This window comes from Mustela erminea, chromosome 14, assembly GCF_009829155.1.
Source record: "Mustela erminea isolate mMusErm1 chromosome 14, mMusErm1.Pri, whole genome shotgun sequence".
Lineage (NCBI taxonomy): Eukaryota > Metazoa > Chordata > Mammalia > Carnivora > Mustelidae > Mustela > Mustela erminea.
In genome coordinates, this window is record NC_045627.1 from 22508003 (window position 1) to 22533570 (window position 25568).

General features: G+C 36.0%; 1 protein-coding gene and 1 pseudogene across 1 annotated transcript in view; one reads left to right on the forward strand and one right to left on the reverse strand.

Moving 5' to 3' along the window:
• Positions 1-25568, reverse strand: part of PCDH15 (protocadherin related 15) — a 1723534-nt gene that overhangs the window by 782293 nt on the left and 915673 nt on the right. The window lies entirely within an intron of this gene.
• Positions 24656-25234, forward strand: LOC116573180 (annotated as a pseudogene).

Consider the following 25568-nt stretch of genomic DNA (forward strand, 5'->3'; position numbering starts at 1 on the left):
ACAAAACTGAAAGTATCACAATCCCAGATAAGATATACTAGAGAGCTGTAGTAACCAAAACAGCATGGTCCCGGCACAAAATAGGACAAATAAATCAATAGAACAAAATGAAGCATCAAGAAATAAACCTATGATTACATGGTCAATTAATCTATGATAAAGAAGGCAAGAATATACAATGGGAAAGACCTACTGGATGGGAGAAGTTTTGCAAATGATGTATCTAGTAGGGGTTCATATCTATAAAGAACGTATACAGCTCAACACCAAAAATATAAATAATTTGATTTAAAAAATGGGCAGAGCAGCTTAATACATATTTTTTTTTTCCAAAGAAGGTATCCAGGTGGCACACAGACACATGAAAAGATGCTCAATATCATTCATCGTCAAAGAAATGGACTGGATGGGAGAAGTTTTGCAAATGATGTATCTAGTAGGGGTTCATATCTATAAAGAACGTATACAGCTCAACACCAAAAATATAAATAATTTGATTTAAAAAATGGGCAGAGCAGCTTAATACATATTTTTTTTTTCCAAAGAAGGTATCCAGGTGGCACACAGACACATGAAAAGATGCTCAATATCATTCATCGTCAAAGAAATGCAAATCAAAGGTGCAATAAGGAATCACCTCACACTTGTCAGAATGGCTAAAATAAAAACAACAATAAAACAAAACAAAACAAAAACAAAACAAAACAAAAAAACATAAAACATAAAACAAAAGAAAAAACCCTACCAAATAATAGGAAATAATAAGTGTTGGTGAGGATATAGAGAAAAAGGAACCCGTGGTGCACTGTTGGTGGGAACACAAATGGGTACAGCCTCTGTGGAGAACAACATGGAGGTTTCTCAAAGAAGTCTAAATAAAAATACTATATGGTCCAGTAATCCCACTACTGGATTCAATAAAAGTACAAATTGGAAAAATATGCATGCAACTCTATGTTTATTGCAGCCTTATTATAATAAGCAAGATAAGGAGGGAACTCAAGTGCCCTTAAGCAGATGAATAAAGAGGAAGTATACATATATACATATATATGTATATATACACACACACATATATATACACACACACACATACATACATATACACACCCATGTATATATATATACACATACACTGTATATATGTGTATATATACAATTTACATATACAGTATATATATGTGTATATATATGTTGTATATATACACCATGTGTCTATATATGAATGTGCATATACATGTATATACAATGTGTATATGTATGCTTTTGTGTATGTATATATACAATGCATATATATGTAAATACATACATATATACACAATGTGTGTGTATATAAAGTGGAATATTACTTGACCATAAAAAGATAATGAAATCTTGGTATTTGTGACACCATGGATAGACCTAGAGAGTATTATGCTAAGTGAAATAAGTCAAAGAAAGACAGTATCATATAATTTCATGTCTATGTGGAATCTAAAAATCAAAACAAATAAAAAAGCAAACAAAAACAGGAAGAGACTCATAAATACAGAGAACAAACTGCTGGTTACCAAAGGGGAGCAGGAAGGGGATGAGTGAAATAGATGAAGGGATTTAACAGGCAGAAGCTTCTAGTTATGAAATAAGTAGGCCATGGTGATAAAAAGTATATCAGAGGGAACACAATCAATGGCATTGTAATGACACTGCGTGACAGATGGGAGCTACACGTACCATGCTGCACACCTGAAACAAATATAACCCTGCACATCAGATACACTTCAAGAGTAAAGATAAAAATAAAAATAAGAAAAAAAAAAGTAAAAATGAAATTTAATGAATATCAAGAGAAAGAAGAGGGTGAGGAGCTAGAAGGAGGGCTACCTACATATCATTCAAACAAGCATCTGGAATAAGAACTTTCATTTTTCAGTTTTGGGGCCATACTGAACAGTGAAGAAGTCCATCTGTAGTATTAACAATTTCCCAGTATAAGTATGTTCTAAAGTCCTGCCATTTTGGCACAAGATGAGAAGAGGTAACATGTATTTTGGTATCTCCAGTTTTACTGTAAGCTAATTATTTCTATGAACCCAATACATGAGTATTTGTTGTTGAAATGTATTTATACATCAGTACAACAGCATGAGCGCCTGTTTGGCCGGGCCCATGAATCACACGTTCTTCCTAAATCGATATTCAGGCTGCAACAATAGCTCCTTTAGGTTCAGCTCTTCGCTCATTTGGTGCATTTTCTATAAGCTAATACTCACATCCAGCCAGCCTCCTGCTAGGACATACAGTGTGAGGCAGAAGCAGGGGAATATTCAAGTAAACTCATTCTTAGTAACAATGAAGAATGGAACAATGTTTACACAGTTTTTTGTTTTTGTTTTTTTTATCAACCAGATTGTTGTGAGCACCAAATAAGAAAATGCAGCTGGGATGCAACTGGCAATCCACAAATGATTATCATTGATGGCATTTCATTGGCTCCCCTGTATGTGAGCAAAATATGTATCCTAATAATATGTATTATCCCCTTGAGCATGGATGTGCATGCTCCAGATGTGGGCCAGGTGAAATCATGAGCTGCTTACATGGGACCATTTCTACAGTTCAAATAAGTGGCTATCTTGAAACAGCATTACGAAAGCATGTGCTTAAAAAAGAGAGAGAGAGAGACCTAGATCTTTAGTGTCAAAGTAACTTCACTATGAAGAATTACACATGAAGGTATACAGAGGGAACTGTATAGAGAGGTACTAGTAACATTATTCTATATGAAAATACATATCTGTAGATAAAATGGTACTCCAGGAAGATATTAGAGTATCAAATGGAAATCTTCATTAAAAAGAATTATTTAATATGGATTTTAAATTAATTTATTTTTTAATTTTTTAATTTTTAATTTTTATTTATTTATTTTTTTAGAAAGAGTGCTCATGAGTTGGGGGGAGGTGCTGAGGGGGAGAGAGAGAGAGAATCTCAAGCAACTTTGCACCCAGCGCAGAGCCCGACACGGGGCTTGATCCCAGGACTCTAAGATCAGGACGTGAAAGGAAGCCAAGAGTAGGATGCTTAATCAACTGAGTCATCCAGCTTCTCCTTTAGTATGAAATTCTTAAAATTGATTTTTTGGTTCATGATGTTAATTATTACTATTTTTAGCAAAATATTCCCTTTAAATAAAGAAAAGAAAGCTAAGCACTGATCTTCAATATTAATAGTTAAGAGCCTACAAAATTTTCACATTTCATTATGTAGGTTTAACTCAGCTAAAAATATATATATAAGGCTTGGGTGACAACAATTAAAAATAAAACCCTTTCCTGGAGAGACTAATGAGGACACTAAGGCCCTGTGTCCTCACAATCTGTCATTTTAAACAGATAAAAAATAAGAAGTCCTCAACTCTTTTGCATGGCAGACTGCTAATTAACATCTGTTAATAAGAACCAAAATCCTTTAAATAATTTAAAGAAAGGAGGGGTGATAATTCTTTGATTGGGATAAGAGAAGAACTGAAGAGAAACAGGAATAGTTTCATAGTGGCATTGAGAGAAGTCTTGAAGTTTGAGGAATTGAACACCATTCTCGTACCTAGTAAAATTGATGTGAAGCACCCTTTCCCCCTTTCTTTCCTGTCCTTCCCTGGAAACAGACAGCTGGTGTTTGAGTAAATCCCAGGAATGGGGAGCACTTGGGGACAAGGATACCGAGCAGAGGTGTTGGCTCCCATCAAGGAGTGACTTCAAAACAAGTATCCCAGAAGGCGTCTGCACAATTACGCCCCACTTTTAAGTAGATTACCACATTTAATTTTCTGGACTGTCACAATTCAGGCTGTCCTTGGAGTCCTTGCTGTGAAGACCAAGTTTACAATATTCCTCTAGTTCATACTATACTTTTCTCCAGTTTTAAATGTGTATACCCTTCCACACCTGCAACTGAGCTTCTAAGAGCTGGTTTGCTCTTGATTGTTTGATCTACAACAGGACTAGGCAAACCACAGCCCCTTGCACAAATGCAGACCACTGTGGGATTTTTGCATGGCCAATACAATAAGAATGTTTTTTCCATTTTTAAATACTTGGGAAAAATCAGAGCAAGAATAATATGTCTTGGCATGTAGAAATTATATAAAATTCTAATTTCAATGTTCATAGTCTTGTCCATCCCTTTACACAGTGTTGGTAGTACTGATCTTACAAGGGCAGAGTGAAGTCATTGCAACAGAGACCATCCAGCCTACAAAATCTAAATGATTTACTCTCTGGTCTTTATAGAATATGTTTGCTGACCCCTGCTCTAGGAAAATTATCTTGGATAGATAGAGATTTAGAAATACTGTGGAGAAAAGCATACTGTGAACCTATGGTATAATTTATTATTATTATTATTTCTTTTTTAGAAAGGATGTGGGAAGGGACAGAGGGAGAGAGAGAATCCCAAGCAGGTTCCATCCCAGCACAGCCTCACAGAGTCCAATGCAGGGCTTGATCTCATGACCCTGAGATCATATGACCTGAGTTAAAGTCCATAGTTGGATGCTCAACCGATTTAGCCACCCAGGCATCCCTATGATATAATTATAGAGTAATGGAAAAGTCATCCAGAAAAGGTCTGATAAAATATCCATCTTATTACTTTATAATTACATGTCATATAGGAAAAATCTGATACAGTGGATTTATTCTAGTAGGTGAATATTAGATGATAAAATGATTCTATTAATTCTAGTCTTATAAATGAAACTGAGTTTCCACTAACACAGTTTTGGGGAAAATGATCATGTAAAACAAATTATATAGATTGTACTTTAAAATGGATTATTTTTACTCTTCTGTGAAGGTCAAGGATACTAAACATGTCAGATCACCTTCAGTAAGAAGCCTGCATCAGCACATTTAAATCTTTGAATGCCATTACTGTCTGCTTTCTTGGGAAAGTGGAAAACCTCATTTTATCATAGATGTGGCTGAAAAATTGAGTCAGAAACTGTCCTTATTAGTATATAATTACAACAATCCTAATAGGACAGTTTTCAAAACTATAAAAGTATATTATCTATATGTTTATTTTGTATATTTTTGCATATTTCCTACATACCTTCAGGATTGTTTGTATTTTGAATAGAATTATGCCTTCAAAAGAAAAAGAGGCCATGTACTAATGCCATGCATATGAAGAGAAATATTATCCAGACGATAGTTCTATTTTCCCCCTCTATTAAAAACCTGTTCATTAAACAATCTGCCATGTTTTCCTTAAAAAAAAAAACCAGTAAGAGATCTAGTACTAATTTTATTATAAAAGAAGAAAAATATCAATCTCTGAAAACTCAATAAAGAGAAAATATATCTTTTCTTTGAAAAATATTAATAGCAGATTTAAGTATGTTCCCTAAGGTTTACTATGTATGTAAAGAAAATTATTATTTATTTTAAATGATACAGTTGCAGTTCACTTTAAATAAGCCCTGAGAACATAAATCTGATTCACTCATAAGAGCTGAATTTGATTGTAATTATTCATGTAACAAAAGCAACATTTATCTTAAAAGGGATTAAAGCATTATTTCAAGTAAATAAACATGTATCCATTAGTGACCTTCTAAACATTGTGGTAGAAGCTATAATTACTGTTATTAATAAAACACATCCCCCAGTGTATATTAACTGGTTCAGTTTATTAAATATGCTGATATCTACATAAGTCTCCAAGATTATTTTATAAGGAAAGTCTACTTTGCATGAGAAAATCAAGATGAGGGCACCTGGGTGGCTCAGTGGGTTAAGCTTTCTGCCTTCAGCTCAGGTCATGATCTCAGGGTCCTGGGATCGAGTTCCCATCAGGCTCTCTGCTCAGCAGGGAGCCTGCTTCCTCCTCTCTCTCTCTCTCTGCCAGACTCTCTGCCTACTTGTGATCTCTCTCTGTTAAATAAATAAATAAAATATTAAAAAAAGAAAAAGAAAAAGAAAATCAAGATGATATGCATGAACACTACACTTAGTAGGACTTCACAACATATGAGATTTGTAGGGACCCATTTTTCTGAATTCTCTCATCCATTTAAAGCCAGACATTTTGTGCAGATAATCTCATCTACTTTATCCAGAAAATGGAAAATATTCAATATCTTTTATTTCCTCTGCTTGTGAATACTCAGTCCCTATCCATTTTTCTTATTTTTTTAAAAAAATACTTGATTTCTTTATTTGACAAAAAGAGAGAAAGCACAAGCAGGCAGAGCAGGAGAGGGAGAGGGAGAAGGAGACTCCCCACTGAGAAGGGAGCCAAGGAACTCAATCCAGGAACCTAAGAATGTGACGTTAGCCAAAGTCAGCTGTTTAGCTGACTGAGCCACCCTGGTGTCCCCATTTTTCTTATTTTTTAATCTAAAAATATATTTATTTTTCTTTTCAATAGTGTGGCTTTTCACCTTTGTTTCTGCTTGCTACCCACTCATCTTTTCCATTCAACTCCCAAGATGCTTTGATCGATCCTAACCTTGCTTGTTTGGAAGAGCCCATCCTCTAAGAGAGACAGGAGAGTCAGTAAATGAAGAGCCACACAGAAAATATAATACAAGCTGAAATGCAGGGGGGTAAAAAGAGAAGAGAAGGGACATCCTTCAGAGAAGGGAAGGAAACAGGACATTTGGAGAGGGTGCAGCCATAGGGAAATTAGAGAAAGGGATTGGTCGGGGTGTCTACTGCTAAGCAGGGAGGGAAAGGAGCTCTTGTTTTCACATTGCCTAAAGCCAGCAGCACTAATGGCTGTTCCTACTGGACGTGGGGTGTGTGTGTGTGTGTGTGTATGTGTGTGTCTCAGTGTGTGCATGCATGCACATTCTAGGGGAGGTCGGAGGCAGTTTTGTGTCCCATCTCCCAAGCTTTTCTGTCTCTGCAGGAAGTCTACAGCTCTAGGGGACAGTATGCCACAGAGAACTTGCTGATGCCTGGGACGTGGAAAGATATAATAATCAGTGGCAAGACTTTAATCTCCATTCTCCATAGCTCCTGAGCAACAAGACTCTCACCCTCATGCTTTAACTTCTACTGTCACACCACTTCAAAATTTTCCTCCATTTTCCCAGCTCCAACTGTCTAATTTCAGTGTGATCCAAGTCCCTTTGCTCCTTCCCCGTTGCAGATCCAAGCACTGACCCCAGGGCTGTTTCTCTCAAGTCTGGAAGTCCCTCTTCATCCTTGCTTCCACACATGCCTCCCACAAGCTGTCTCCTGTGGGTTCTTTCAAAGCAGTTTCTTGACTGTCAGTCTCCAAGAACTGATGTGTCCTGCTGGCCAACTTCAGATGCATTTTCTTCAAATACCGCACTTCTTTTCAGGTTTTTTCTATGAGTGAATGCTGATTGGATTCCCATTATCTCAGAATAAAGTCTGATCTTATCAATCTAATTATTCACAGTTTGGTTCAATTGATTTTACTTTCCCTGCCTGACATTCCATGAGTCTGTTCTAGGTAGACTGGTTTCCACTTTGTGCTGACTTCTTCCCTGGCATTGAACACCATCGGCTGGAATAAAACCCAAGTCCCAGGCTGTTCAAGGGCCCTGGAGTCTACAGGGGTTTTGGCGGTAGAAGCTTCACACATATCCATCATGCCCCATTTATATGAGTTATCTCATGTATAACTTTGTGGGGTTTTTTTTTTTTTTTGCTCTTTTACACTGTCTTGGAAAAAAATACATTTAGCTTATTCTGATGTTTTAGCAGGAATAAAAACAACACTAATAAGCACAGGGAAAATTACGCCCCTTTAAATAATGTAGAATATATTTATAAATGCATAACAGAATCTTAAATGTAGGGAGTCCTTTACAAGATAAAAAGTCCTTATTTTCCATGAAGAAAAGTGAAAAAAAGAAATTCATAGAATTTCTAGAATTAGAAATTCATAATTAAAACATTTAAATAAAATATAAATATTTTACTTTGCCGAACTTAACTTATAAAGCTCAAATGGGAGTCCAAATTGTATTTGAATGGATACAGCAGAAAATGTTTTAAAGACAAAATAGAATTTTCAAATCATCTAACACTAGTTATATTTAATAAATGTGATAAAAACTGATATCCATAGAGAATCTTGTTATGTGGCCATGAATCTATTTTTTGGTTGTTGTTTGTTTGTTTATTGCCAATACTGATGGAACACATCTGCAAGCAAGCAGAGAGTGGCTTGTTATGGTTTGCGGTAGAATCTCAGGGGCTTAAGAAGAGGATATACCTTCCATTTTATGGTGTTTGTCTCAACCCATAAGCCTGGATTGCATAGTCTCTATAAGCCTCAGGTGTTTATAATATTTTAATTAGAATTACAAATTAATAGATACGAAGAGTCTAGTAAAAATCTGGAAAATAGTTATTTGTGATCATTCATAAGTCCTATTATCACTGCATATCATTGTAATCTCATTTACTGTTGCCTTTCCTACATTTGAAAAATTATGTAGGTATAGTGTGTGTGTGTGTGTTTGTGTGCATCTGCTTTCATAGAACTGGACTAGTTTCATATTTTTAATATTTATTAAATTTTACTTCTAAAAATTAATAACTCTAACCTGAGTTTGAATGGAAGCTCTCTCTAAGTGGGCTGGCAACTAATTGGGCGGGACACATCTTAGCAGCTTTTAAAGTAATTCTTTCTCAGAAAAAGAAATCAATTCAAAACTATAAATTAAAATTACTAGCTGCCATCAGCATGCACCCTACTTAACAAGTTATTTGGCTTTTCTTAATATACTTGAGAGATACCTTTTTTCACAGATTAATGGAATTTTGCCATATCTTTTGAAGGAGGTTATGATTGGAAAACAGATTAAAGAGTTTTGCATAGAAAGCAACACATTTTTCTAGTTTATGGAGAATTACGACACTGGGTGGATTGTAGGTAAGCAAACATCCTCCTTTTTAACCTACTTGGTCTCCTTCGGGCACTTTTTCACATTGAATCTGTGCCATTACATAGGCTACCTTTGTTCAGAAACGCACAAACCATCCAGTTGGCAAGTTATACAGTTCGCTCTTTGCTTCTATGAAGACAAAGAACGTGGGGTTGCTCTGCATGAAATTAGATGCGCCCTGTCCCCCTTTCCAAATAGCAACAACAGTGATTGTTCTTCCTGAGAGGGCATTAGGAGCTGACGGCCAACAGGTTGGAACCAAGTGAAAAGAGCCTTCCACTGGCAAGAACAAGATGGCTCGTGTTTTGGCTACCTCCGCAGCATATTGCTGGTTAAACACATTAACTTCTCCTTCAGGGACCTAACACTTCACAAAAATTCATTGCTTATGGCAAGTGAGAGGTTTTATTATCAGCATGTTTTCATGGAAGTCAGCTTCTGTCTTTGGTATTCTTTTCTTCGAAGGCTGACCAAGGCTCGACAAAAAGAGAAGGGATGAAGAGTTGGATGGAATGTAATAAATCTGGAATGTTAGAAAAATCGACTGTGTTCGTAGAAAAAAACGAACACAAAAACAAAACTGTCAAGACCCAGCAAAAAATCAACCAATAGAAAAGGTTGAAACAAAAGCTATGTGGGCACCTGGGTGGCTCAGTGGGTTAAGCCGCTGCCTTCGGCTCAGGTCATGATCTCAGGGTCCTGGGGTCGAGTCCCGCATGGGGCTTTCTGCTCAGCAGGGAGCCTGCTTCCTCCTCTCTCTCTCTGCCTGCCTCTCTGCCTACTTGGGATCTCTCTCTGTCAAATAAATAAATAAAATCTTAAAAAAAAAAAAAAAAAAGCTATGTATGGGGGAAGTCCTTAATCTTTTTTATTTGTCTTGTATTTCAATGACACATTAGCAGCACATTTTTATGAGAACATTTGCTATGCCATTTTCCTCACAGATAATGCTTCAGACAACTAAAATCAACTCTGATTAATTATTATTGTTTGTTATCTGTACTCAATGTTTGAAATGTCATAAAGCATGTCTAAAAAATAAAACAAGGGATTTGATATCTGTGCAGTTTTCTCTCAAAGGAATGAGTGAAAATACAAACTCATAGTTTCAATGATTTGTTTTTCTTCTTGTTTATGTACTTGAAGAGGAATTTTTTTTTTAAAGTGATGAAAAATAACATTGCCTCTGGAATTAGGGCAAATATTCAGGCATTAGGATATTTTTAAACACACACATACTTTCATCTAACCATTAACTCTTTCAACACATATTTATTGGTATACTTGTGGGTGTGCAATTTGTCTATGTAGCAAGGGAATGAGACTCAGACTGAAGTTTATATAGGAGCAAAAATAGATTTAATGGTCACATTGCCAAGAATGAAAGTTGAAAAGCTCAAGAAAAAGGAACAGTCTAAATAATCATACCCAAGAAGGCACAACAGTAACAATAACTGAATCCATATTGAAAGGTCAGCTACAGAGGACAGGTACAAAAAATGAGCAATTTCATGATTCCAACCATAGAGATATTAGCTCAAACAGATGGAAAAAATCTTGCATGGAGGTCTAACAGCCAAGCCAACAGGGAAAATAAGTAGTCCTTAAAGGTATACTGGGTTGCAGAGTAAGCTTCCTACAAAATACCCATCTATAAAGATAAATATGACCCAGTTCTTACCTTAAAGGTTTGGATAGTCCAGTTGGGAAAACAGATGAGTTATCTAGTATGATACATGGTGTGTTGATTGCAAGGCACACTAGACAGATGAAGCAGAGTGTGCAGAACTCTGCAAGGAATGGAGATAAAGGAAAGCTTCTAGGGAAGGAAGCCTGAGCTGGTTCTTTGAGGATGAACAAGCTAAAAGACACTGAGGTTTGAGATGCATGTTTCATTTTAGCAACTCTTTTTTTTTTTTTTTTTTTTTCGTTTTAGTAACTCTTGACTGGCATGTATGTTAATCAGTTAAAAGTTGAGTAGGTGAGTTTGAATATGGAACACTTTATAGACCAGGCTAATAGATTTAACCATTTTTAAATTACTTTTTTAGTCTTTATTTTTCAGAAAGAGTATTCTGAGAAAACAGTGTAAGTTTGAGGAAGCAAGTCAGAACATGGAATCTTAACTAATAAACTAGCAAGGCCAAAATGAAACAACAAATGTTGGTGAGGATATGGAGAAAGGAGAACCCTTTTACACTGTTGGTGGGAATGCAAACTGGTATAGACACTCTGGAAAACAGTATAGAGGTTCCTCAAGAAGTTAAAAAAAGAGCTACCCTATGACCCAGGAATTATGCTATTAGGTATTTACCCCAAAGATAGAGATGTAGTGAAAAGAAGGGACACATGCACCCCAATGTTCATAGCAGCATTGTCCACAACAGTCAAACTGTGGAAGGAACTGAGATCCCCTTCAACAGATGAATGGGTAAAGAAGATGTGGGTCATACAAACAATGGAATATTCCTCAGCCATCAGAAAGGATGAATACCCACCATTTGCATCAACATGGATAGGACATGGATAGGATAAAGCTAAACTAAACTAGACAACTAAAATAACAACACATGTAGAAAGGAACTGATGCAATAAATAACTAACAAGTAGAGTCAACAGAACTAATATGTAAAAGGGTCTACATACAGAAGAAGTGATGAAAAGAGGAGATCCAGGTTGCTTTTCAAATCTGACTTAAGCAATTAAGAAGGTGAATAAATAAAAGAATGTGGTATAAATGGTGACTATTACAATTTTAGAGATTAGATTGAGTACCTCTTGGACATCAAATGGTCAGAAACAGGATGAAATAATCCTACATTAAAAAAAAATTTATCCAGGGGTGACTGGGTGGATCAGTGGGTTAAGCCTCTATCTTCGGCTCAGGTCATGATCTCAGGGTGCTGGGATCAAGTCCTGCATCAGGCTCTCTGCTCTTCCCTCTGTCTCTCTGCCTGCCTCTCTGCCTACTTGTGATCTCTGTCTTTCTCTTGTCAAGTAAAAAAATAAAAATCTTTTAAAAAATTTAATCCAATCAAATCACAAAGCCTTTCAGTGGTTGTATTCCGTCAATTTTCATTACATTTCTTCAAATTTCTGTCAGAATCCATACTTTATTTTGACTTAAAGGATTTGAAACTATCACTAAAGTGACTAAATGCTATATTACTCGTTCTGGGAAAACAACTAAAGATATAAGGCACTACATGATTTTATCAGTTATTTACATGTGCATTCAATCACAGAAAAATCATATCATTAATAGTTATTTAAACAACATTCAGTATAGCTGAATTTTATTTATTTATTTATTTATTGATTGATTGATTTTTTTAATTTTCAATTTTTAATTTTTTTTTATAAACATGTATTTTTATCCCCAGGGGTACAGGTCTGTGAATTGCCAGGTTTACACACTTCACAGCACTCACCAAAGCACATACCCTCCCCAATGTCCATAACCCCACCCCCTTCTCCCAACCCCCCTCCCCCCAGCAACCCTCAGTTTGTTTTGTAAGATTAAGAGTCACTTATGGTTTGTCTCCCTCCCAATCCCATCTTGTTTCATTGATTCTTCTCCTACCCACTTAAGCCCCCATGTTGCATCACCACCTCCTCATACTGAAATCTTGCCATTTGCGACAACATGGATGGAACTAGAGCGTATCATGCTTAGCGAAATAAGTCAAGCAGAGGAAGTACAGCTGAATTTTAATACCCTAAAATAATTACAAAAGCACATCCATTAAATTCAAGCTATGAGGGGCATAAAATTATATTCATTTTTGTTAGTGGTATGCTAGTATCTGTCATACAATTATTACTAGTTTTCTGGCTTCTATCGCAGCATTTTTTATGAGATGTGGATGAATGGAAATGATGATTTCTGATCTCGGTAAATGAGCACTAGCCACACCAACCCCTGAAAGCAGGTCTTACAGCCTGTGTATGAAAGTGATGGGGAGAAAGCAGGAACGGGTAAGTTCCTTTTCAGGATTCCCATGTATCTTCTTCTTACACACAGATAGATGTGTTTCTCTGATTATTTGTAACTCCTCATATCCCCTAAAGAAGCAGGTTAAAAATGAAATCATTAATTATATTTTCTGCCCCACTTATACTCTAAATGGATGTGAGTCACTGTCATTATTTTAACATTCGTGAGGGGAAATGTCAACCAACTTTTTTCCTAGTGAGATTTAAACAATGCCATATTTGGGGTTCTTAAAATCAAGCATCTGTTCTCTAAAATACTAACCTGCCTGCATTGGCCTTCATGAGTTAAAATGTGAACCACATTAAAAATCCATCTTCTTAATCAGAATGACCTAAGATTTTTTGGTTTCTAATAAAATTTTAGCTACTATTTGTGTGTTACATTTAATTAAATATTTTTTAAAACCTCACAGAAGTAATTGAGAAGGATATAAAGCAACAACCCTACATTAAAGGGAAGGTATTTGAAATGTGGTGTGAGGATGAGGGATACTAGCATCCTTGTTCTTGAATCTTCCATTCTGAGGGAAAATATAAGAATTTGTACTTTCCCCAAGATTGGATCAAAAGAGTAGACATAGGCTTATTAATCACTTATCTGAAATTTCCAAATTAAAAAAATATATATGCTATAGATTATAAAAGCAGACCTACCTAGATTCTGCCTCAAAAGGATTGGGACTATAAGTTTCAAGGAAAAATATTCAAAGTTTTTTGAGAGAACTGTATACATTATAGGTCAACTAGGATAGGCACTGAATAGGCGGCTATGGGAATAAAAAAAAAGAAAGCAGGAAGAGGAAAGTATATTCTCACTTGCTCAAATGAAATTATAACTCAATGAGAATCTCTGGTCACCAGATTAAAGGCTGAGCTTTGGTTCCAAATTGTATTTGGTTTAACACCATGATGAGTAGGAAGACTGGAGAAGGTCCAGGAAATGGGATAACTTTCTGTGGAAAGAGTTATATCAATTTTGTTTAAATGGAGTAAACTGAAGAAGGGAGCATGGATAAACCCAAAGGCCAGACAGGCACATAAGAAGTGGAGGGGCGTCCACTGAGTACTTTCTCCTGGATGCCCTGATTAGTAGGCATATTATTTTGTGAGAAGCAAAGAATACTGCATTCTAGCCAGATCTTGAACTCTTTTCCTTCTAAAATTATGATTCTTTTCAGAAGTTGAGCTAATCATTCATCTAAGAGATTTGCATGATCCCGAAGTTGGTGAATTTGTTCTATAAAGGGGGACAGTGTTATCAGAGAGGGAAGAAGGTTGGTTGTTGAGCACACTGTCTAGGTTGGGCAGAGAAGGAAGGCGATGTGCTGGGTAGAGCACCTCTGAATTCAGCGGAGGGACTGGAGAGAACTCAGAGCAACTTTCAGTGGAGAATGCCTTGACCATATCAGAAGGGGACCAACAAGCAAAAGGCAGAGCAAGGAGACAGGCCAGTACAGAGTCTGTCTGTCCACAAAAATACTGACCCTCTGAGGGAAATGGTGCTCTCTGCGATGTCCACAGTTTCAGAAAATAAGGAGTACCTATAAACCAATTGTCTCTAACTGGATGAATATACTCACTGTGTAGAGATCTCTCCACAACAAACATGTAGAACATGAGAACTGAATTTAAGTCATAAAAAGAATATAGACAGAGAGATTTCATGAGGACTGATAAATAAGGCAGCCAGAACTGCCCATGAGTCCATGCATCCCTTGATGTCCCAAGATGCCCACACACCAACCATGATTCTGTCTCTTCTGAGCCACTCCTCACCTCCACAAATACCATCTATGTTTTCAGTTTCTTTCTGTCCACAGAAACTGAACTCAGAGACTCAGAGGAGTCCTCATGCCTATATACTTGTATCATATACGTGCATTATTCTTATTAAGAACAACAGCAATATTACATTTCAAGGGAATGGAACTATTTATAAGCAAAATTATGAGATCTTGACACTGTTTTATATCCTTAAGAATGTTTTTTTTTGGGGGGGGTGGTGGAGGGTAAAGAGACAGGGAGAGAGAGAATCTCAAATAGACTCTATGCCCAGCATGAAGCCTGAAGCAGGGCTTGATCTCACAACCCCAAGACCACAATCTGAGCTGAAATCAAGAGTCAGACACTTAACCAACTAAGCCACCCAGGCATTCCTCCTTAGGGATGTTCTTTTTATGACCTGTCAGTATAGCAAATAAAAACAGGTAAAAATGATTAAAATTTCAAAATTGTTCTTTTGTTAAAGTCAACAGCAGTTTTGATTTGTTACAGTGATGGGAAATGAAGAATATTTTACTTATTTAGTTCTTGCGGATAGTATAAGCCCCTGGATTCACTGCATTTTGTCCAAAATTACACTTTTTTATGTGAAAATGCAGTTATTTATTTGTTCATCTAAGTGGCAGCTGTGTTCTTAGTCTATGATTCAGGGCTCTGTAAATTTTCTTTAAAAAGGATGAGAATAATGGGAAGGAAAATAAACTACAGGAAGAGACTAAGAAGAAAATTTATGTGTTTTCTTTTAATTTTGGTAATTAAGACAGTGAATTTGAAAGATGCCTGTATGTACATGCTGTCTTCCAACTGCTTCAGGAACAGATATGCTAAAACAAACACTTTATCCTCAGTGAAATTTAAAAGACACACAGTAGGCTTCTTTAAATTTATAAGACTATAGTTTCTTATACTCTACACTTTAAAGATACCATATAATAACTAGCATTACTACTTTGAATAACAAGCCCCAAATGGAGGGCTTTTTAAATCAATCAATCTTTATTTATTTATTTATTTATTTATTTATTTATTTTATTTATTTTTTTATGGAGGGCTTTTGGTTTGGGTTTTTTGTTTGTTTGTTTGTTTTTAAAGGAGATTCCTAAGTATAAGTAGTCTCTTTAGGAAGATAAAGATTTCCAGTCATGAACTCACCACTGAACTCATATGGCCAGATTATCATTCACCAGAATCTTATGTTTAGCTTTTCCCTTGCTAAAAAATTATATATGTAAGTATGCCTAAACAATACACTGTTCAGTTCCTTTTTAAAATTTATAAAAATAATCTCATTTTATGAATGAATCAATCATTCTGGGACTTGCTTTCCTGACTATGAGGTAGAAAAAGTTACATTTAAGAAATTCATGTAAAACACAGTTATTTAGTTGAAATTTGCTTTAACAATTCAAGTAATAAAAAGACAGCTCCAGGAAAAAAAAAAATGGTTACAGAATTTGTATTTAATGGCTCCCGATCCATCATTTAGGTGTATATGCTTCTCCATGTATGGAGAAATTCTCTAATATTTTGCTTACCAAACTTTACCCATTCTATGTGGTATTCTGCTAGAGCTGTTACTTAAGTGGAAAATAAAATAATATAATTACTATTATTTGTTAATCACTTTTAATACATTAAGCATTATGCTGGGTGTGCTGTATTATTTTATTTCCTTTAATAAAAATTTTATGTTTATAGCAACAATGTCCACAATAGCCCCAAAATATGGAAAGTGCCTAGATGGCCATCAACAGATGAATGGATAAAGAAGATGTGACCTATATATAAAATGAAATATTATGCAACCATCAAAAAAAATGAAATCTTGCCATTGCAATGACATGGATGGAACTGGAGGGTATTATGCTAGGCGAACTAAGTCAATCAGAGAAAGACAATTATCATATGATCTCACTGATATGAGAAATTTAAGAAACAAGACAGGATTATAGAGGGGGATGGGAAATGAAACAAGATGAAACCAGAGAGAGAGACAAACCATCAGAAACTCGCTCGCGGGGCGCCTAGGTGGTTCAGTGAGTTAAGCCTCTGCCTTCAGCTCAGGTCATGATCTCAGGGTCCTGGGACTGAGCCCAGCATCAGGCTCTCTGCTCAGCGGGGAGCCTGCTTCCCCTTCTCTCTCTGCCTGCCTCTCTGCCTACTTGTGATCTCTGTCTGTCAAATAAATAAATAAAAAAGACATAAGAGACTCTTAATCTCAGGAAACAAAGTGAAGGTTGCTGGAGGACAGTGGGGAAGGGATGGGGTGGCTGGGGATGGACATTGGGGAGGGCATGTGCTATGCTGAGAGCTGTGAATTGTGTAAGACTAATGATTCACAGATCTGTACCCCCCAAACAAATAATACATTATATGTTTAATTTTTTTTTTAATTCATCAGTTAGGATAAGCAAAGATATGCTGTAGTGACAGAAAGAAATAAAAGAAATAAAACAGGCTTAAAACAACAGAAAGTATATATTCTTGTTCATTCTCCATATCCAAATGGTTCTGCTGTCAGAGCTGCTCAGAAGAGCAGACTGGCAGAAGCGAAGAGGAACAACTCAGCAGACAGAAGGAAATGTGGCAAATTACACACTGACACTTAAATTTTTCCTTCAGAACTGAGTTTAATAATTGCACTTTTAATCACAAATATCATGATTAGATATCATTTTAATAAAACAAAAACAGAACACCCACAGAAGTGCAGTCCTGTAATGTGCCCGTATGGAGAACCAGAAATATTTGGTATTAGGTCTAATGGCTGACCGCCCTCAAAAAACCATTCTGAGAGAATCCTTATCAACAGTTGTTATTGAAGGTAAAGTTCAGAGTGATAAAGTCCAGTTAATCAATATAAAGTCATTAATCCAGTAATTCTCAGAATAAAATATGAATCTGTTTCCAAAGCCTTTTCCTCCATTGTTAACATTTTAGTTATTTTTAAAATGTACTTTATTAGGCTAATCATAAATCACTTTATTAATATTCCATTTAATACTCTGATTTAATAACCAGTTTATTATACCCTATCATCATTACCAAGTAAACAGGGCTCTCCTTAAAAAGAATATATTTATATAATGTAATGACCACTGCCAACTTGCCCAATCCAGGAACTACAATAGTACTGATACCATGCACCTGCACCTCTCTAGGGCCTCACCCCCTCCACTCTACTCCAGGAGGTAATCTCTCTTCCAGATGCTACACAAGTGCCATACTTGTAGGCAGACCTTGCTGAGGACAGCCATCTCAGGTCTCTGTGCACTATACAACTAAATTGCATTTAATCGGGATATATCACATTTTCCCTCTGATCTGAAATTCATACACGGCTTGAATGAAGTTGACAAATGACGAAGCTATCCTAAACAAATATATATTCAAGAAGTCGCATGTCTTAAAAATGTAGGATGCTTTAAGCCTTTAGGTTGGCTCTCTGAAATGTACAGAACAGAAAGAAGAAAGGTGAGCAAAATTGACAAATGATCTAAGTAAGAGTGCAAGGTTAACAACCTAGTATTATTTTTCTTCTTTTTAGAATTAATACCAGGAATGACAGAGAGCTATAAAGAGGCCCACATCTACACAATATAATATTTTAAAAGCCTTTAGTCTTATAACTTATGAATAAGAAACACAAGTCTGCAATCATTATAGACTTATTATAGTAAGAAATAGGGCCAAGTGTTTGGTTGTTTCATTCAAAATCATTTACAGGAAAACTGTGGCTACAGTGAGACATATGATGTTAAAATATAAGTAAACAGGAGTTCTGTAAGCTGCCATCCTTCCAAGTATATGAAAGTCCTTCAAACCTTCCCATCATAGCAAATGCTATTTCCACCATCTGAGCTCTGTTTCTTTCCCTATCATGTATCTCTGCCTCTGCTTATCCTACTCTTATTCAGTTCTCAACTTAGAACTGTTCTTTACAAAAACAACTGAACACAGCTAACTCCAGAATGATTTAGTTACCGATCTTGTTTTCCTATAATACACTGTAAATGCCACTGTGACAGATTTATGAGTTTTCTGGTCTGTGCCCCTAACTATGCTGTAAAATCTTTAAGAGATGTGTTAGTTTTCTATGGCTATTGTAACCAGTCACCAAGGCTATGTGGCTCAGAACAACAGTTCTGTAAGACATAGTCTCATTGGCTTAAAATCAAGGTCTGGACAGGGTTGTGTTCTCTTCCTAGGGTCTATAGAAAAATTTAGTTCCTTGTCTTTCCTATATTCTAGATACTGTCTACTTCTCCTGGCTCATGGTCCTTCCTCCATCCTGAAAGGTAGTAACAGCCAGATAATTTCTTCTCATAGCATATCCCTCTCACTTCTTCCACACTCCCATTTCCCTCCCATGCAGAATTCAACTGTTTCAGTTTTCCACTTTTAAGAACCCTGTTGATTACATTGTGTACATCCTGCATAATCCTTTTATTTTAAAGTCAGCAGATTGGCTAACTTAATTTTTCCTGAAATCTAAATTTTCCTTTGCCATGTAACATAGTATACTCATAGATTCTAGAAATTCAGATGTGGAATGTTTGGGAAGGTTTTACCCTTTTTATCCCAAGTAGGATAATAAATTATCTGGTGTGTGTCATGAACTCAATAATTATGGTATTGAAACAATCAAGTTTCAGGATATAGTCAGCCCATTTTACTCAGCACCATGGACATAGGTTATATTTATTTATTTTTTTGAACATCTGAAGCATACCTACTACATCAACAGTAGGTTACTTTGACTAACTAGTTTATTATAAAAATCTCCTATGAAAGAGTTATTTTCTTTTTTTTTTTTTTTTTTTTTTTTTTTTTTTTTTTTTGACAGAGAGAAATCACAAGTAGATGGAGAGGCAGGCAGAGAAAGAGAGAGAGAGAAGCAGGCTCCCTGCCGAGCAGAGAGCCTGATGCGGGACTCGATCCCAGGACCCTGAGATCATAACCTGAGCCGAAGGCAGCGGCTTAACCCACTGAGCCACCCAGGCGCCCGAAAGAGTTATTTTCAATTAATCTGTTCGGGTAACAGATGAGGAAACTGTTTCCCAGACAGGAGATGTGACTTTTTTCAAGATCATTCATCTTATGTCTTCTCAAATCTTAGCCTTGTCAATGCTGGATATCCTCTTGGCAAAATAGTCTTATATAAGTGGTCTTAGTTATTGATCCTCTGCTATCAAAGTCCCTAAGGGGATCACCTCAGTCCTATGCTTGCCAGGAAGCACCATGCCTCACTGTTGTCCATACTGAGACTCTTTCTCACTGTTCTCAATTTTGCAACTCTTTAGGCATCAAAGTGATATTTTATGGGAGAAGATATTTGCAAGTGACATATCAGATAAAGGGCTAATAACCAAAATCTATAAAGAACTTATCAAACTCAACACCCAAAAAACAAACAAAAAATCCAGACAAGAAATGGGCAGAACACATGAACAGACATTTCTCCATAGAAGACATCCAGATGGCCAAGAGACACATGAAAAAATGCTCAACCTCAGTCATTGCCAGGAAAATACAAATTAAAATCATAATGAGATACCACTTCTCATCTGTCATAATGGCTAAAATTAAAAGCTCAGGAAAGAAAAGATATTGGTGAGTATGTGGAGAAAGGGGAACCCTCTTATATTTCTGGTGGGAATGCAAATTAGTACAACCATTGTGGAAAACAGTATGGAGATTCCTCAAAAAGTTAAAAATAGATTTACCCTATGACCTGGCAATTGCACTACTACTTTGGATATTTACCCCAAGGATACAAATACAGTGATTTGAAGGAATACATGCATCCCAATGTTTCTAACAGCAGTGCTAAACTGCTAAACTATGGAAAGAGCCCAGATGTCCATCAACAAATGAATGGATAAAAAGATGTGGTATACATAGATAATAGAATATTACTCAGTCATCAAAATGAAGGAAATCTGGTCATTTGCAATGACTTGGATGGAACTAGAGGTTATTATGCTAAGTGAAATAAGTCAGTGAGAGAAAGACAAATACATATTATTTCACTCAGATGTGGAACTTAAGGAACAAAACAGATGAACATAGGGGAAGGTAAAAATAAGATAAAAACAGAGAGGCAGGCAAACTATAAGAGACTCTTAACTTTAGGAAATAAAATAGGGTTGCTGGAGGGGAGGTGGGTAGGGAAGGGGATAACTGGGTGATGGACATTAAGGAGGACATGTGATGGAATGAGCACTGGGTGTTAGGTGCAACTGATGTAAATTCTACCTCTGAAACTAATAATACACTATTTGTTAATTTAATCAAATTTATTTTTTAAAGTTATATTTTATTCACAGAGGTGCTTAATATCTTGATGTCATTCTGGTTCTTGCTGGAGGTGGGGGACTACTTCATTCTTCCCTCTGTGTCACATTTTATAACTTTCATAATGCAATAGAGCTACTTAGACTCTAAGGATTCAGGGTCTCTGTCACACACACACACACACACACACATACATACATACATACACACACAATTTTTTTTCAGCTTCTTACAACCATAAGTTTTAGACATACATTCATGAGCCTAGGCTGGCTCAAATTCAAGGAGAAACTATGCATTTGACCCTTTTATTTGATTACAGTCTAATGAGTATGTTCAGAAGAAGAGGCTATGGTCTACATACTTGACAGATTTGTAAATTAGATTTTTCTTTCAAAACCAAAATTTGGACTGTGGGGAAAGAAATCTGTCCCAGGAATCTCTGCACAGTGTTAATATACCTAGAGTATATTTGGTTGTCTTCATTAAGGGCATTTAATAAGTTCTCAAGTAAAAACTCACACGAACAGGAACAATAGAGAAAAAGGGGAAAATGAAATGACTAATGGGATTAGGATGGTGCCCAGCTTCCGTTTTGCATATTTATGTCCCTACAACAGAGGGCCTGCTGTCCTTTTTCCCTTGCATCCCTTGAGGAGAACAAATACTGCTACGGAGTATTTTAATCTTTCAAAATTAATAGTCATATTTGGTATTTTCCTACTGAATTACACAAATATGAAAAATTATACTTGATAATTTTCTTGTATTTAATTTTTAAAACTTGCACATATGTATTTATCAATAAAATTCATTAATAAATAATTAAGATTATCAATAAATTTATTATAAATTAATAAATAATTTATTGATTGATAAATTAGAAATAATATATAATGCAGTCTCCACAAAACTTAAAATTATTTTGGATTTCCATAGTTTGTAACACAATGTATAGAAATTCAGACAAACATGACTTCAGAGAATGAGTCTATGAGGATGAATACACATATTCTTTGGTCTTAGATTCTTAAAATCTTATTTGGTCAATGGGTTAAGAGTTAAAAGTTATTTCTGTAATCAGAATCTAAATTTGCTTATTTTATGATACTAAAAGGGAAGTAAAAGGCCTAAAAACTCTAAATTTTTAGAGAAAAATTCTGCATTCTAGGATGGTAGATAGATGTTCAATTATTTCTTTATCATTTTGATTTCAAGTGATTATTTTGACAAATTAAATACCAGTGTCTTTTTCTTTCTTGAGAGAAAAATTATGTTGATTATTCTTTGTAGGAATAATCCAATATAGAATTGTTATCTTACCAAATATATATTTTAATATACCAATTATTACCTTGCCAGTTGTATACTGGACATTCCTATAGAGAAAAACAATTCATTAAATTGTATACAACATTGAGTAGAGGATCCAGAGAGCCATCAAAGTTAAACTTTTTTTTCAACAAAACACAAAATTAAAATAATTGTAAAAATTGATAATTTTCTACCACACAGGTGATTTTTTAAAAAATCATGGCAAAGCATTGAAGATTACTATTTTTGTTGCAAAAATTTAACATCATTCTGAATCAACTAATTTCTCTTTCAAACTCAATTTGCTCGCAACTAAACTCAAGTTCTCTCTTCTAACTGTGGACTTTTTAGGGGTTCTGTCTCCGTGAATGGTCCTGCTCTTGGGACTACTTACTTTAGCTTTGTTTCCCTTTATTCTCCTCCCACCTGGTTTTTAATAAATCATACATGATGTGTGCATGTGTGTATGTATACATATATACATATATATATAATATGAATATATATACATATACATAGTATATATGTATTTTCCTCTCTTCCCTCCTGGTTTTTAATAAATCATACATCATGTATGCATGTGGTGTGTGTGTGTGTGTGTGTGTGTGTACATTATATATTTTTTTTCTTTTTTTTCTCCCAATCTCTCCATCAGTCTCTATATATAATTTCCTTCTCTAGCTAATCTGACCCTTTCATGGTTTAAACCACCACTATCTCCTACTTGGACTATGCCACAGGTGTGTATCTTGTCTAAGTGTTATTTTTCTCTATCAGATGTTATGGGAATTCATTCTTCCCACTAGATCTAGTGATCTGTCTTAGAACAAATGGGATCATGCTGTCACACCTTCCCTTCTACTCTCACCCCCTGCTTTTTTTTTTCTTTTCTTTTCCTTCTAAAGATTTCATTTATTTATTCGACAGAGAAAGAGAGAGAGATTGAGCACACACAAGCAGGGGGAGTGGCAGAGGATGAGGGAGAAGCAGACTCCCTGCTGAGCAGGGAGCTTGATGCAGGATTTCATTCCAGTATCCTGGGGTCATGACCTAAGCCAAAGGCAGATGCTTAACTGACTGAATGACCCAGGTGCCCTGCTCCTGCTTTTAAAACTCCAATGGCTTCACTTATAATTAAATCTAAAATTATCACTGTTACCATCTGTAAACCTTGGTCCTTGCATATATCCTCAGTTCCACCAGCATTTGATTTACACTGACCTTCATTCAGATTCTTTGTCATACTGTGCTTACTTCTGATCACAGGGCCATACACATTATTTCCTCCATCTGGAATAAATGCCTTGCCCAACATTTTACCTGGCATATAGTAGCAATCCTTCAAAAGTGTGTTGAATGAATAAATAAATAAATGAGTAGTGACTAAAGTGATTAGTGCCTCAGATATATTACACAGGTGTTGGCAGATATTTAATGACTTCTAGAAAAAAACATTCAGTATCAGAGATGCTGTGATTCATAGAAAATTCATTTCTCTGACTGAAGCAATGATGATTATGTCCCAAACCAACAGTAATCATAATGGGTCAGTTTAGAGGTACCAATACATTTTGCATGATCTTATTTCCTTATATTTAAAAAAAAAAAATCCACTGAAACTAAACAAAAAGCCAAAAATGTGTATTCGGTAATACCCAAAATATATTTCCTATACCAGTATCAGTCTTTCCTAAAGTGACTTTGGCCCAAGTGTATACCTTGTAAACATCTACTGTAACCATCCGATGAGAAGGAAGAGAAAGAATGGTGATAAAGTTAGACCTATGCTGACATGCTTTTTTTTTTTCTTCTCATTTATTTTAAGAGCTTCTCTTCAAAAAACTTTTTATATCATATCTGTTCAAAATGATTTCTAAATCTCAAACCTGAAAGAATGTTCACAAAATACTTAAGAAATACATTTCAGAAGTACCAGCAAAGATATGTCCTTTTCCCCTAATTTTATATAATGAAATTCTATAATAGAATGCAACTGATCAGTATAATTTGCTAACATATTCAAATGAATGTGTCACCAAACTTGCCATACACACAGCACACAGAGAAGAGAGTCTATTTTGAGATTCTGTAAAGTTAGAATGTAGTTTTCCCTTTGTGCATACTTTTGAAATTCATTTGTCCTCTACATCTTTCATTGAAGATTGTGAATTATGTACGTATGTACATATGTATGTACATATTTATACAGACTCCCCAACCTCCTCCCCCGTTAGAGCAATATATCTTTGTAATTTGGTATAGTTCCAAAAAATTCCATTTAAAATATGGGTGTAGAGGTCTTCTTCCTGACTGGTCTTTGGTGTGTTCTGTTTCAAATCTGCCAATAAAAAGATGTCTTCAGGAAATGCCAAAATTGAGCACCCTCTCCCCAACTTCAAAGCCAAGGCTGTTATGCTAGATGGCCCGTTCAAAGACATCAGCCTCTCTGACTACAAAGGAAAATATGCTGTGTTCTTTTTTCCTCTTGACTTTATCTTTGTGCGCCCCCATAGAGATCATCGCTTCCAGTGACAGGGCAGAAAGATTTAAGAAAGTCAAGTGTCAAGTGACTGGTACTTCTGTGGGTTCTTGTTTCCATTACGTGGTAGAAATCAACACACCCAAGAAACAAGGAGGACAGGGGCCCATGAACATTCCCTTATATCACACCCCAAGTGTACCATCCTTCAGGACTATGGAGTCTTAAAGGCTGATGAAGACATTTCATGCATTTTTATCATTGACGATGAAGGCATCCTTCCACAGATCACCGTGAAGACCTCCCTGTTGGTCACTCTGTGGTTGAGAGTAAGACTAGTTGAGTTTCCTGAAAAGCATGGGGAAGTGTGCCCAGCTGGCTGGAAGCCTGGCAGTGATACCATTAAGCCTGCTGTCCCAAAAAGCAAAGAATATTTCTCTAAGCAGAAGTGAACCCTGGGCCATTTTAGGGCCAAGCTGACATAAGCGGCCATGAAAAATCTCTTTTGTACTACTATCCATGTTAAAACACAAGACTTTAGACTCAGTGCAGGTATGGTATGGGACAGGACAGGCCCTTCCTGTAGGAGCTGAGGAGGCCAGATTTTCTTCTTCTGGAGAGAATGGCCTAAGCTGTGCTCTGGGGCAGGCTGACTGAGCTGTACAGTAGTGGGGCATCACTTTTGGTCTTTCATTGTTGTTGCTAAACTTGAACTAAGAAAAAAAAATGTAAAGAAAGAAGAGGCGGTGTAGGGATCTCATAAGCATAAAATTCTGATTGAGATTC